At 49.8% G+C, this 12,359-nt stretch overlaps 1 protein-coding gene across 3 annotated transcripts in view; it reads right to left on the bottom strand.

The window, feature by feature from the left end:
* Nucleotides 1–12,359, bottom strand: part of HDAC4 (histone deacetylase 4) — a 243,219-nt gene that overhangs the window by 230,307 nt on the left and 553 nt on the right. For 2 of the 3 annotated variants that reach the window (XM_035330832.1, XM_035330836.1), the window contains exon 1: nucleotides 12,221–12,286. The exons of the other annotated variant lie outside the window; for it this stretch is intronic. The gene's annotated coding sequence lies outside the window, so the exon portion shown is untranslated. Of the gene's footprint in view, nucleotides 1–12,220; nucleotides 12,287–12,359 lie in introns of those variants that run through there. 3 annotated transcript variants of the gene reach the window in all.

Genomic DNA, 12,359 nt, shown 5'->3' with positions numbered 1-12,359 from the left:
GAACTGGTTATTTTATGATTTAGACCACATTTTATATAGCCCTTTTTATCTGTTTGCACAACTTGAACACAACAAGACAAGTTAGAATTGTTTCTTGAAATAAGAAAACTGGATTGCAAAGCAACAAGAACTGGGACATATTTCGAGGACTGATACAGTATCTGCCATGTTTTGGGTGGTGTTCTTTTAAAGGCAGATTTTAAAACACTGTCAGCTGCCACTTGAAAAAAAGACTTCAGCTCTGTATCCTCAAGGAAAGCTTAAATCCCTAGCTTAGATACGCAAGGATTCCCATTCTGTTAAGTTTCTGTGATCTATCCTATTTCACCTAAGGTGCCGTAGATTAAAATTGATACTGCTGTTTATGGCTTTACACACTAAATGGCAAACACAATTTTCATCCCTGTAAGACAGGGCAGGAATCAAGCAAAGCAATTTAAAGCCAGTTTTGTCCCTCTTCACTCTCAATTATTAAAACACCGTAGCCCAAACTTCAGGGTCACCTATTCACTCTCCTGGGATTTCTTTTGTTTGTTTTTTGTTTGTTTGTTGTTTTTTTTTTTGGTTTGGCTTATTTTGCACATTTGCATACTCCTAAATATCTTCCTGTAGGGAAGATGCTAGCAGTTTCAGCTAACGCACCAGCAGGAATTGCTCGGCTTCCAAGACGAGCAGCCATGAGCCACCACAGCTCCGCTGTACAGAATTTCCTTCACGTCGTGACTCCGTGTGCGGTACTCTAAAAGACATGAACAGGAAGGAATGCAAGATACTCGAAGTCTTTGGCTTTGTATGCAGCTTATCATTAAAAACAACACCTCGTGTCGCCACAAGCATAACAATTAATAAGTTACGCTGTGTAAGAGGACAAAACAGCCCAAGAACCAATGTTAGCAACCACTGCTAGTGCTTCAGTCCCCTTCTGTAGGGGGCCTGTGGAAATGCGAAGGTAGTTATGGCACCCCACAAGAGACAAACAACTCCTTTGGATTTTAGTATTCGCTGAAAATTTTAGTTTCGGTGCCAGTTTTAAATTCTAGCAACCTGAGACAGCGCGAAGCGAGCGCGCCTCTTTGTTACCTCAAGTCGCTCTGCATGCAAAGCATGCGCCAAGGCTGGAGCGGGGGGAAGGAGACGGGAAGAATTTCTGTCTGAAATGGAACGGGGAGATAAGATCAAGCGAACGGGAGCAGAGGCTGCTGACATATCTGCATGCAGACAAGCCAGTAAATATGCAAATAGGCAGCCACTTCTACCAAGAGTGCAAGAAACCAATAATGTGTGAAAACTACTTCGAGTCTGCTAAAATATACGGTATTGAAGTGAGCTGCACCGCCCCAGCACAGCGCTGCACAGCACGGCTCGCTTTGACCAAGACGGGTTTGCTTCTCTTTCAAGGAAATGCTTGAACCAAGTTTTCTACTCAAAAAACGTCTCAGTTCTGAATATCACATTTATGAATCACTCCGAACGTTTACCTTTTACTACTCTGATTTGGAAGCACTATAGGCAAGGCTCAACATGGAGCTGTAAAGCACCCTGACAAAGCTGCATCAATTACCAGCTACAAACGCTGCCACAAGCCAGGAAAGAGCTTCTTGCCCAGAAGCCAAAACAGCAAATTTCACACAAGATTTCAGAGAGAGGGGAAAATAAAGGCTGTATTGACTGTGCATCCCTGAAGACTGACCTTACAGAGCTAGAACTGAAGCTGACGTGACTTGATAGCAGATAACCTCAGAAGTTAAGAGCTGTTCCAGAAAGGCAATACGGGGACATCCATCTGCTGTCCTTGAAGTTGTGAGGGGAAGAGACACGCACCCTTGCAGATATGTGTATAGATAGATATTTACGTGTAGACACTGGAGACAAAGAACGCTTTCTTTTTTCTGCTTCATTTTATCTGCCTACTACCTCTAAACCAGGCTCAAAAGCTGGCTCTGGCTGTAGCCCGAGACACACATCTTGCCCTTTTTGGAGCAAAACTGTTCCAGAGAGCCAAGCAGCTCTTCCCTACTGCGGCAGGGAGACTGAACTCCGCTTCAGTAAGTTATCTTGTTGCTCAGCAAGCCCATTTCCTAACGGGGAAGAAAGGGGGACACCTGCCCTTGGCCTCTCTTCCGAGAGGAAGCCAACTATCGAGCAAGCACGAGGAACGCAAGCTTCAGCGACTGTCAGCCCCAAACAGCAAAGCACAGACAATAGATAGGTTTAAAGATATAAAAAAAGAAAAATTAGACCACCTTTCCATGCTAAGTCTCCCACATATGGCCCAACACATCAGAAGCAATTTTCCAGAAACGTAAGCCTCTGCGGAGAGACTCAAGCAACCTACAACTCCTCAAAAGCAGGACCTCGAGCCAGCAGCGAGGCTTCGCAGATTTGCTTGCAGGAAGCCGCCTCCAGACCTCTCCGGAGCAGCAGTAAACATCACAGAAAGCAGCGAGAGACCACTGGGCACAGCACTGCAGCTCCAGAAGGAAGGTTCGGACAGCGCGTGGTTGCTGTCAGGGAGGCTGCACGCAGACAAAGTCCGCAGGAAGAGAGGCAAGCGATTGCAACGTGCCGGACCACGAAACACGCCCAGGGCGTTCGCGCTCCATCACAGCCACCCCAAAAGTCCTCACTGGAGGCAAATTTCCTCCGGCCAGGAAAGCACTCGGGCGTCCCTCTCGTCCAGCAGTCCTCCTGCCGCTGCAGTAAGACAGTACCTTTTCCTATGTTTGCTTGAATTTCACGCCCACACGTCTCGGTTGGCTGCAACATATGCTCAGAACTCGGTTATCTGCACTCAGAGGCTGTGATAATTTAGGTTTTCATTGCCAGTGTTAAGAACAAGCCTCAGAGCTATACATTGAGGCCCTGGAATTTAAATATACGATAACAGTGTAAATCAAAGGAAACAAATTCCTTAAGGAAAACTTTTTTTGCATGCCAGATCAGTTCCCAGTAGTAACTGCTGTGCTTTGACAAGAGATAAATATTTACAGTCTAGAACAGAGAACACCTTGTGTCGCAACACTCGGAATGCAAGCCCCATCAGCACCCTGTACGCTTAAGGAGTTATTTTGATTTTATTTTTTAATATTCGGAGTACCTAGAAGCACGCGTTACTCTGCCCATGTACACTACCGAAGTGAAAACCCAAAGGTAAGTCATTTAGAGAAATCGCCAAAGACACTGAGCCCAGAACAGATTTTCACAAGAAGAGACCTCATTCCCGCTAGGGGTTTAGGTGATTTACAGCAAAGGTCTAAATTATTGCTAATAATATGGTTTCTGGTTTTGTTTTTAAAAATAAAGCCTAATGTGCTCTAGTAAACGTAGACATTGGAGGGTTTGGTGGTTTTTTTTTTAAGCCAGGGCAAAAATGGCAGAGGAGAAAATGTCCTCTCTAGACTGAGGATACCGCACAGGGAATATTCTCAGAAGAGGGATGGGAAAGCTCAGTCCCGAGTTTGTTAGGGTTTCTTCTCAGTTTCCAGCATGCTTCCCAACTTCCCAGCTTGATCAGCTGCTTCCAGCGAAGGCAGGAATGCGGGGAATGTCATTCATAATGGCACTTGGGAAGATCAAGGAATTGCAAGTGTACGACTGGATACCCTGCTCACAGGAGGGATAAAGCCCATGCAAAGGAGATGCTCTCATTTCTAGTGTTACAGGGTGGCGTATCAAGTTGCCTGGTTTTCCTGCCTTTAATTAGGTAAATACCGAATTAAACATGAATGCACTGTTTCTTATTTTATCTGTGCAGTCCTAACTCCAGTTTCGAACAGGACCTACACGGACACAGGCTGGTTTAGCTGTTATACGACAGGATTCCCTGTCTGCAGTGTAACATCCCTTACCCAATTGCTGCGTGGGCATCTGGGGCACAACCTTTGAGGTGTGGCAAGCTGGCAGCTGGTAGGCTTACAGAAGAGTTCGATGTCTATCTGAGGTCTCAGGTTCCTTACTTCTCCTCTTACAATGGATCTACCACCTTGTGCAGCACTGCCCTCGCTCCTGCCATAGCCAGCATTACTCAGAGATAACCATCTCCTCAACCAGTCAAGCACAAGTTTCTCGTTTGCTCCCCTGCTTTCAGCGTCCCCGTACATCCGTTTATTTATAGACGAGCATTTCTACAGCAAAGACCAGAAGGAGCACGCTCTCGCTGCCACACGGAACTCAGCTGCCATTCCTAACGCTGCCACTACCCAACAGAAGGACACTTCACCCGACGGCCTCAGAAAACTGGTTCTAGCGAACGGCTGCCGTCCACGACCGCTGCCCAGCCCCGGGCATCACCGCAGCTCCCAGCCCACCACCACCCCAGGTCACCAGCCCAACGCTGCCCAAAAGCCACTCACACCAGCCATCCCTCCACTAAAATCGTGTTTTTCCACACACGTGCAGGCTTTCCAGCAGGCGCAATCTAGCAAAAGAAACCCACATAGCCACGGAGGTGGACGAGTCCACACAACCTGTGTAAATCCACCTGAAACCACCACGGATCGCTCATAAAATTGTGCAGTAGAAACCTTTTGTATGGCTCACAGCCCATGAACAGCTCTAGCATTCCAGGCCATCTTTGTCAAGGGGTACTAGAAATGCTACACTTCGCCCTGTAGCGCATCAGTACAGGACCCGGAAATACCCAGCTCTTCTGCATTACAGCAGGTTTCTTTCCAGTGCTGTGACTCCATTCACAATTACGATTAAGCCCGTCGTCGAGTGCTTCACGCTTCAGGCACTGGGAGCAGCTGAGGCAGCAGCCTGCCCTCGCTGCGGTGCAGAGCACTTCTGCACGAGGACGGGGGAGAAAAGCCCAGCGGGAGGAAGGATAAGGACAGCCCTCGCCAGAGCATTCTCTGCCTACCACGTGCCATCAGGAACTCCGCGCAGTTTGGTTCTGGTTCTCTCCTTCGTCCCTACACAGCGCTTCCAGGCTAAAAGTGTTGTGAAAGGCAGCGTTCATTCAAACATCCTTCGGCCTCACCAAGCTCTAGCAGCAGATGGGTTGGAGGGAGGGAAACAATCCTCCCAACCAAAGCATTCCGGTAAGCTTCAAACAGAAAATGAGCCCAAGAGAGATGGGGCAAAGTTCATAACAGAAGACACTTGGAAAAAGAATTTATTTTATGAGATCCGTTTACATCAAGATGAGGAAAAACTGAAACGCAGACCACGGAGGCCAGTGCCTGCTCCATCCCACTGGGAGAATCCACCAAGCGTCTGTTTCTTCCCATGCTGCGGTGCCAGCCGGGCGTTCATCCTGCTCTCTTGCAGCAGTCCAACCTCTGTTTCAGAGTCCTGCTGCCTTGCTCACACCGCGACGTGGACAAGTCCTCTGCAGCTTCTGCCAAAGCACGAGCGAGGCACAACAGCTCTTTGTGACCTCCATGCTGGCTGGAAAATCAAGTCCATTTTTGTTTGGAGAAATGAGTTCCACCTATGCACTGCTCTAAAATACAGCACAGCCCGCAAGAACGTTCCGTTTCACCTACAAGTTCTCCTAGGACCTCCCCGGTCCAACAATCTGCACAGCTGGTCTTCCCTTCCCTCTGCTCCTTGGGAAAAAGCCTTGGCGTTTACCGTGAGGGCTGATATCCCCACCTACCAAGCTCTCAGAACTAAAATCCACGGACTGTTCCACTTTCAGAGCCCTCAGCATTTCCAAATGGTTAATTCTGTAACTCTTCTTCACTCGAAGCACTGTTACTGGAGCAGAACAGCAAACCTGACGGGCCTACGTTTCGTATGAACCCGCAGGCCAGTTTTTTTGACCACCCTGCGAACCACCTGTATTGGGGGCCGTAACAGAATTGGGAACAAACACCAACAGAAGCTAGAAAACCGCGGTACCCAAGGGGAAAAAAAAAAAAAAAAAAAAAAAAAAACACTTTCCCGCTGTGAAACCCCCCCTCCCCCCCCCCCCTGGAGTGTTGTTGGGAGCAGCACACAACAGAACTCATTCATTGTTTTTGGCTTACGTTTGGGAACCTTTTCTAGCAGCAACACAAACCAAACGGGAAGTTTTGTCAACACAACACCAGAACTAACTTGAACATTTTTCTACAGAGCAAATGCAATGTGATTCTGCAAGCTATTTTAGTATAATGCAACACAGTAGAAGTACGTTAAGTGACTATAAATAACCTTGTGAAAGCTGCAGGCTTCGCCTTTTATTGAAGTAAAATGAAAACTCAAACGGGAAGAAGACTTGGAAATAAAACCGGGGGAAAGGGGAACGGAGCAGTGTGCTCATCTATCTTTAATCTCCAGCAGCAGATTTGCAGAACTGCTTGTTCAGCGTGAAACGCTCCGAGGTAGTAGCGCGGAGGCAGCCGTGATGCTGCACCTCCCTGTCGGCGCCCGGAGGCAGGGGGACAGGGGACAAAGCAGAGACGCAGAGCAGCCCGCACCAACTCTCACGGTTAGCTTAATGCAAATCCCACCAGGAAACGAATGCTAGCTCGTGCGCTTGACAAATGAAATTTGATTTTACACAAAACGAGTCATAGTACACTAATGTTCGCAGAATTTAGCGGTAATTAAGTCTTGGTGACAGACATCTCATTAAAGCACCATTTCTTCGGAAAATAAATTAATAAAGTAAATTATTTCCTACACGCGAAACACGGAGATTCCTCACTCCTCATGGAAGACAAATGGAATTACGTTTAATCGGATGTCAGTGTTTACCAGGATGAAGGAGTGAAGCGCTTAAAGAGATCAATTAATATAAGGCACAGCCAGGCTGCTCGTGCCCAAACGGAGATTTTCATCTCCCGTACGTTAACTTACCCTACGCACCCACGTGGAACAGCGCCAGTACAACGCAGTTCTTCACCCAGCAGCTTACCGCCTTGCACAGATCCAGGGGAGGCCTGCAGGGGACCAAACTTGAAAGCAAAGAGGAGCCACCAGACCCACGCCTGACAGCCAGGTCCCCACGGCAGGGCCCCCACGTGCCAGCCCAGCAAGTCCCACCGGCCACACGGAGCTGAAACACTCGCCCAGTGCTGTCCAGACACCACCTCGGGGACGATACCCTGCCACAGCAACGCTTTGTCATATCCTACCACCCCTCTGGCTGCCTTGTGGTGCTTGGGCTAGGCGGCTGATGGGAGCACTCTCTGGGTACGACCCACGGACAGCATTAGCAGGCCTCCAAAGAGGTTCCTGTTAGCCTACGGCCCAATTGTCAGACTGCAACCTCCTGCTTTTTTAATAGTTTTTGGGTTTGGAGCAAAGGTCCGAGCACCTGAGGCGGGCAGAATGCTGCGTGTCCCTGACCACAGATCCCCTGCGCTCATAGAGGTCAGCCTGAAGCAGCTTTTAATCAAACTTCCGAGATAACATCCAATGGGAAGACACGAAGGGAACGAATGAAGTTAAGATGTGCCCAGTAATGAACACCATGCGAAACGCTTGAACTTCTAGAGGCAGGCCAAGCTGTACTTCCTTGCAAAGCGAGCACCACCGAAGCTTCTCCGGGAGACTTGACAATCTTCTTCCAAGCGTTCCTTTTTTTCTACATCATTTTTGCAACCTCTGTGTGCTTTCCTGCTTCTCCGCCCTCACTTATTTTACCCACTTCTGCCCCTTTGACTTCCAAATTCTGTACGGCAGCTCCTCCACGACAGCCAGAAGAGCACTGCGTACTTCCTTCTCCCCTCCTCTCAGCCTGAACTGCCCAAGTCTTTCCCCTGAAGGAGCATTGCCCAAAATCTGCTTGCTATTCAAGCAGTCCTGGCAACGCCAAGCATCACTTCATGAATCATCGGTTATATATTGCCTTATCAACACGGTCCACTGCAGGATAAAGTAAACCTGGCCCACTCCGGTTTTCCGCATAACACAACCGAAACGCAAGTGACGTTAATTAGTACACAATCTGAAGGAAACCCTCATCCAAGGTCTCTAATACCACGGCAGGAGAAGATCTACACCAAGCATGCTAAGATGCATTTTCTCCCCCACATCTACGTTTTACTTCAATTTTTAGAAGCCTATTTATCCCTTTTACTAGGTAACAATATTGCCAGATTTCTAATTATTGAAGCAGACAGCTTTACTGTTTCTGCTGTTTCTCAGCTTACACGATTTGAGGCAAAACCACATATTTTCAGTTTTGTTTTGTTTTCCTTTTTATTTTTCCTATTTTTTTCCCTAGGCCTCTGAGATCAGCAAGCAAGCTGAGGAGAACCAGGTTCCTTTCATTTCTGATAGCACCGGTACGCTTGGACCTTGGGAACCTGGAAGAAAAGGTAAATGGGAAACAGAGGTCATGTGTAAGGGAAGTGGACCCAGCACTGAACAGCAGTCTTGGATTAAGTGACAAGACGCATCCTGACAGCTTCTCTGTCCAGCAGCACGCACCTTAACAAAAGCATAAGCTCAAAGTATTCCAGCAGAAGGCTGATTAAACACAAACCCCACGACTGGTCTTGCAGACTGGTAGCAGCATGGAAAAATGACGTTACAGAAAGGCGATGGGATAAATAGAAACAGGCAAAAAGTAAACTGGAAGAGCAACGGAGTAGAAGATGACACCATAGAGGACGGCAGGAAGAGTCAGGAACACTTGGGAAATACTTCATCAGTGCCATTATCACTGTCCAAATAATATGTCCTTCACGGCTTGTGACAAGCTCTGCAGTTTGGAACAGGTTAGCAGCAAACAAACCGTTCTGGTAACGCTACCGTGTGCTCAACCAGAGATGCACGACAAGTAAAAATAAAGTCCCAAGGGTCTGGAGTTCTGTACTACAAGGTGAGCGCGATACAGTACGATGCACATCCACATACACTCGCTAACACTGTATTTCCAGTACATATAAATCCAGGTAATGCCAGGGAGTGCAACACAAGCCATTCTTTAACTAGAAGAGGCCAGAGCACCAAAGGAGCGTTTTAACCCCAAGAGTAAGTTGGCAGAGCCAGGTAGCAAACAGGAAGGTTTTCAAACCCTGAGGAGCGAGCATCACTTTCAGCACACTCTTAACCCACTTAACCCAGACAGCCGCGCACTACACTTGAGAAAACACGGGGACAGCTGGCTCGCTGTGACCTTCCAGGTGGGCATGGCGCACAACAAGCGCTCCAGGAATGCAGGCCGAGGGTGCTAAAAGCTGAAGGCGGCTGTCTCTCGGGGGAGCCCGAAGGTAAGCACCCACGTTGTCAGTCTGCACTCCTCAAGGTAAGGCCGTGCAACAAGCTTTAAGAGACACTCAACATACTAATCCCTTTTTGCTGGGTTATTTGATAAGCGCGTTTGTGAGCTGTCGCCCGTTCTCAGCTCTGGATGAGGAAAGAAATGTCACCTTGAGTCTCTGACCCGACCGCATACCGCACGTGAGGTGGGACGTTGCTCTCTCAAGGTTTTGTTTTACATGTTTTGGGGTATGTCCTTCTCCAACACGGATGCACCTTAAGATGGCTTTCAAGCAGCCTACTCGCCAGAGAGCTCAAAGCCAATCAAAAAGAGATTGAGAGGGCAATGCCCTCTAAACCCAGGGGCTCCCGCTCCTCGTCCTTGCAGTTCACCATGGGATTTAGCACTGAAGGCCGGGATCAACTCCACCTCTTTGGCAACCCATGAATAATCAGCTCCTGTGCTTCTGCCTCTGCCCACGGTGGAAGGGAAAGAGGAAAATTTACCAGGTAGCCTTCTCAGAACTCATCAATCTGCACGTGTCTGTAAACACATCGCTCCAAGATAAAGAAAATAAATCTCCCTAAGGGGCTCGCGATTCTTCCTCTTTCTGCACTACTGGAAGGCACCCGTGCAACGCTAACATTGCAAAGCAGAAAGCTGCATCCTGACCAATGCAGAGGCCAGCCTATGCAAGAAACCACTTTTTTTTTTCCTGATTTATTCTCCTAGCTTATTCCTTTTGCTTGTAAGTCAGCAGTAATCAGCAGGCAATACACGATACTTCCATGAAAAATGTGGTGTCTGTCGCGCTTCAGGAGCTCGGTGCTCAGAACCTGCTGCCTCCCGAGCTGGGCTTCTCCAGAGCTTCCTGCTCATGGTGCTGGCCGCAGGCTCCGCAGCTCGGGCCTGCCAGCCTCGCCGTGCCACGCGAGCACAGCCTTCCAAAGGAGCAGTTCCTCCCCAAAGGATAAGAGCTTTCGTTCCATACGTACACTTTTCTTTCACGCTTCCATCCCATTAAGTAAATGACAAATTCCTCTGGTATTCTGAGGTAATTTTCAAAACGCGTTTCGTGCTGTTCTAATCCCGTCCTCTCTCTACAGCCACGTCCTGAAGCAAAACACTAAAGACGCTCTAGGGCAGCAAAGTAAAATTTTAAAGATTTTTTTAGAGCTTTTTTTTTCCTAAGTTCAAACAACCAAGGGCACAGCTTAATATTAGCAGCTGAAATCTGTGCGATGCACACGCTGAAACACGCCACTCCAACACGACGAGAGCCGTATAATCCTGGAAAGCCACGTCTTACACATTTGGGTTCATACAGAAAATCTGCAGTCACTAAAACTTACTCTTTCTAACTGGGTGGCATTTTACATTTCCAAATGTAATTGAGTGAGCACGTTGCCATGGTTACGGAAGGATTCTGCAATAACTTTGTTGCCTTGTAATTGCTGTATATTTGTATACAAGCAGCTGAGCTTTCCTAATTCAATGCCCTCTTAACTCTTTCGGAGAGGCAGCGCTGGGGCTGAGAACTCCGCGCAGCAGCGGCGCAAGCACCAGAGGCGACTGGAACTGGGCGCAGCGACAGACCACGTAGAGGGGAAAAAAAGAGAAAAGAAAAGAAACCTTGCCAAGAAGCAGATTATTATATAAACTTCAGAGCGCCTTAGCTTTTAAAAAATGTTGTCGTTAAGAAAGTCTAATTCAGATAATTAACTTCAGGTAGCTTTTGGCAGCAGCTGAAAGCACTCTGACAGCGGCGCAAGTCCCATTTAGCGACGGTCCATGCCACCAGTAAATCAAAACACATTGGCAAAGGGGTCGCTCGCTCAGTGGTGAGATCCACCAGGGCACAGGGGCCACAGCAACACGCGCTCCATCCCCTAAACCTCGAATTAGCACGAGGAAGAGAACAGAACACAGCTGCTGGCAACGAGCACGATGCATCCCTGGCGAGAGCCAGCGCCGAGCAGTGCGTGCTCGTGGCCTGAGCCACCCGCAGGCACCCAGCACAGCACCACGTCTCGGGAGCGATTCCCGAGGGGTGATCTGTTTGGGAGCACGAGGTGATCCCGTGCGGTGCGATCCGCCCTCGCGAAGCGAGCAGCCGCAGCACTGAGCCTCGTCTGTGGAAGCCTTCGGAGGTGAGCTGTTGACAAGCGAGCAGGAGGGGGAAAAAAAGCTTCCCCTATCATGAAACGCACACACAAAACAATTACGCAAGTGCTTCGAATAAAAGGCAGGTTTCCTTCCCTTGAAATGGCACTCGGTACCCAGCCATACCGTCCAGTAATTGTTATGTAAATACGCTTGCTTGCTTCAGATGCCACGCTGCATTCGCCATGCCACAAACACCCCGAAGGTAACATCTAGGGAAGCTCGGGGATTGCACAGCATCTTCCCTGATAAATTCCTGCAGCAAAACCCACACGCGAGCGCTCGGCAACACCTCCCTTCTGCTGCTCCACATGCATTATAAGCTATTTTTTCCCCCCTCGTTTTTTTTTTTCTTTTTTAAGTTACGGCCCAAAAAACTGTTGCACAAACCTGCAGCATGCCGGGGCAAAAGGCTCCCTGCGCTCCCCCCGGATGGCAAAACCAAGGCATTTTTGGGGAAAAAGCCTGCTTTTAAGGACAGGTCCTAGCTCAAGCTGGGCTGGGATCTGTCATTCTCTCCTGCAGCCTAACCCCACCGCAGGACCTCCGAGCGTCGCGGAGCAAAGAACCACGACCCCCTTTATGCTTTTTACACAGGAAGAAGCGCTTTGGGGGTATTATTTGCCCTTTGGGAAGTGATGGGGGCGGGTGCCAGGTCCGGAGGCCTCTCCCCGCGCAGCCAGCGGGGCGCCGCTCCCTGCGGCGGGCCGTGCGGGGCAGACCCCGCTCCCCGCGCAAACTTCGGGCGGCGGAGGGAAGGGCCCCGGTCCGCAGGCGTCGCCCCGGGGGCCGCGGGCTCCGAGCGGTGGCGGCCGCCGCCTCCCCCCCGGCCCCCAGGGGGGTGCTCGGAGGGGCCCGTCCCGTCCCGCCCCGCGGCCTCCCGCCCCGCCCCGCTCCGCGCCGTACGGTGCCGGCCGCTCACCGCTGCCCGCATGGCCCCGCTCGGCCCCGCTGCGCTGCGCTCCCCGCCGAGCCCCGCGCGGCTCCGAGGCGGCGGCGGCGGCGCGGGGCGGAGCCGCGGCCGCCCGGGAGTGGGGGGCGTGGCCAAGGCGCG

The sequence above is a fragment of the Oxyura jamaicensis genome, chromosome 7, assembly GCF_011077185.1.
Source record: "Oxyura jamaicensis isolate SHBP4307 breed ruddy duck chromosome 7, BPBGC_Ojam_1.0, whole genome shotgun sequence".
NCBI classification, from domain to species: Eukaryota; Metazoa; Chordata; class Aves; order Anseriformes; family Anatidae; genus Oxyura; species Oxyura jamaicensis.
The sequence above is the reverse complement of the archived record's forward strand: the minus strand, read 5'-3'. Positions and strand labels throughout refer to the sequence as shown.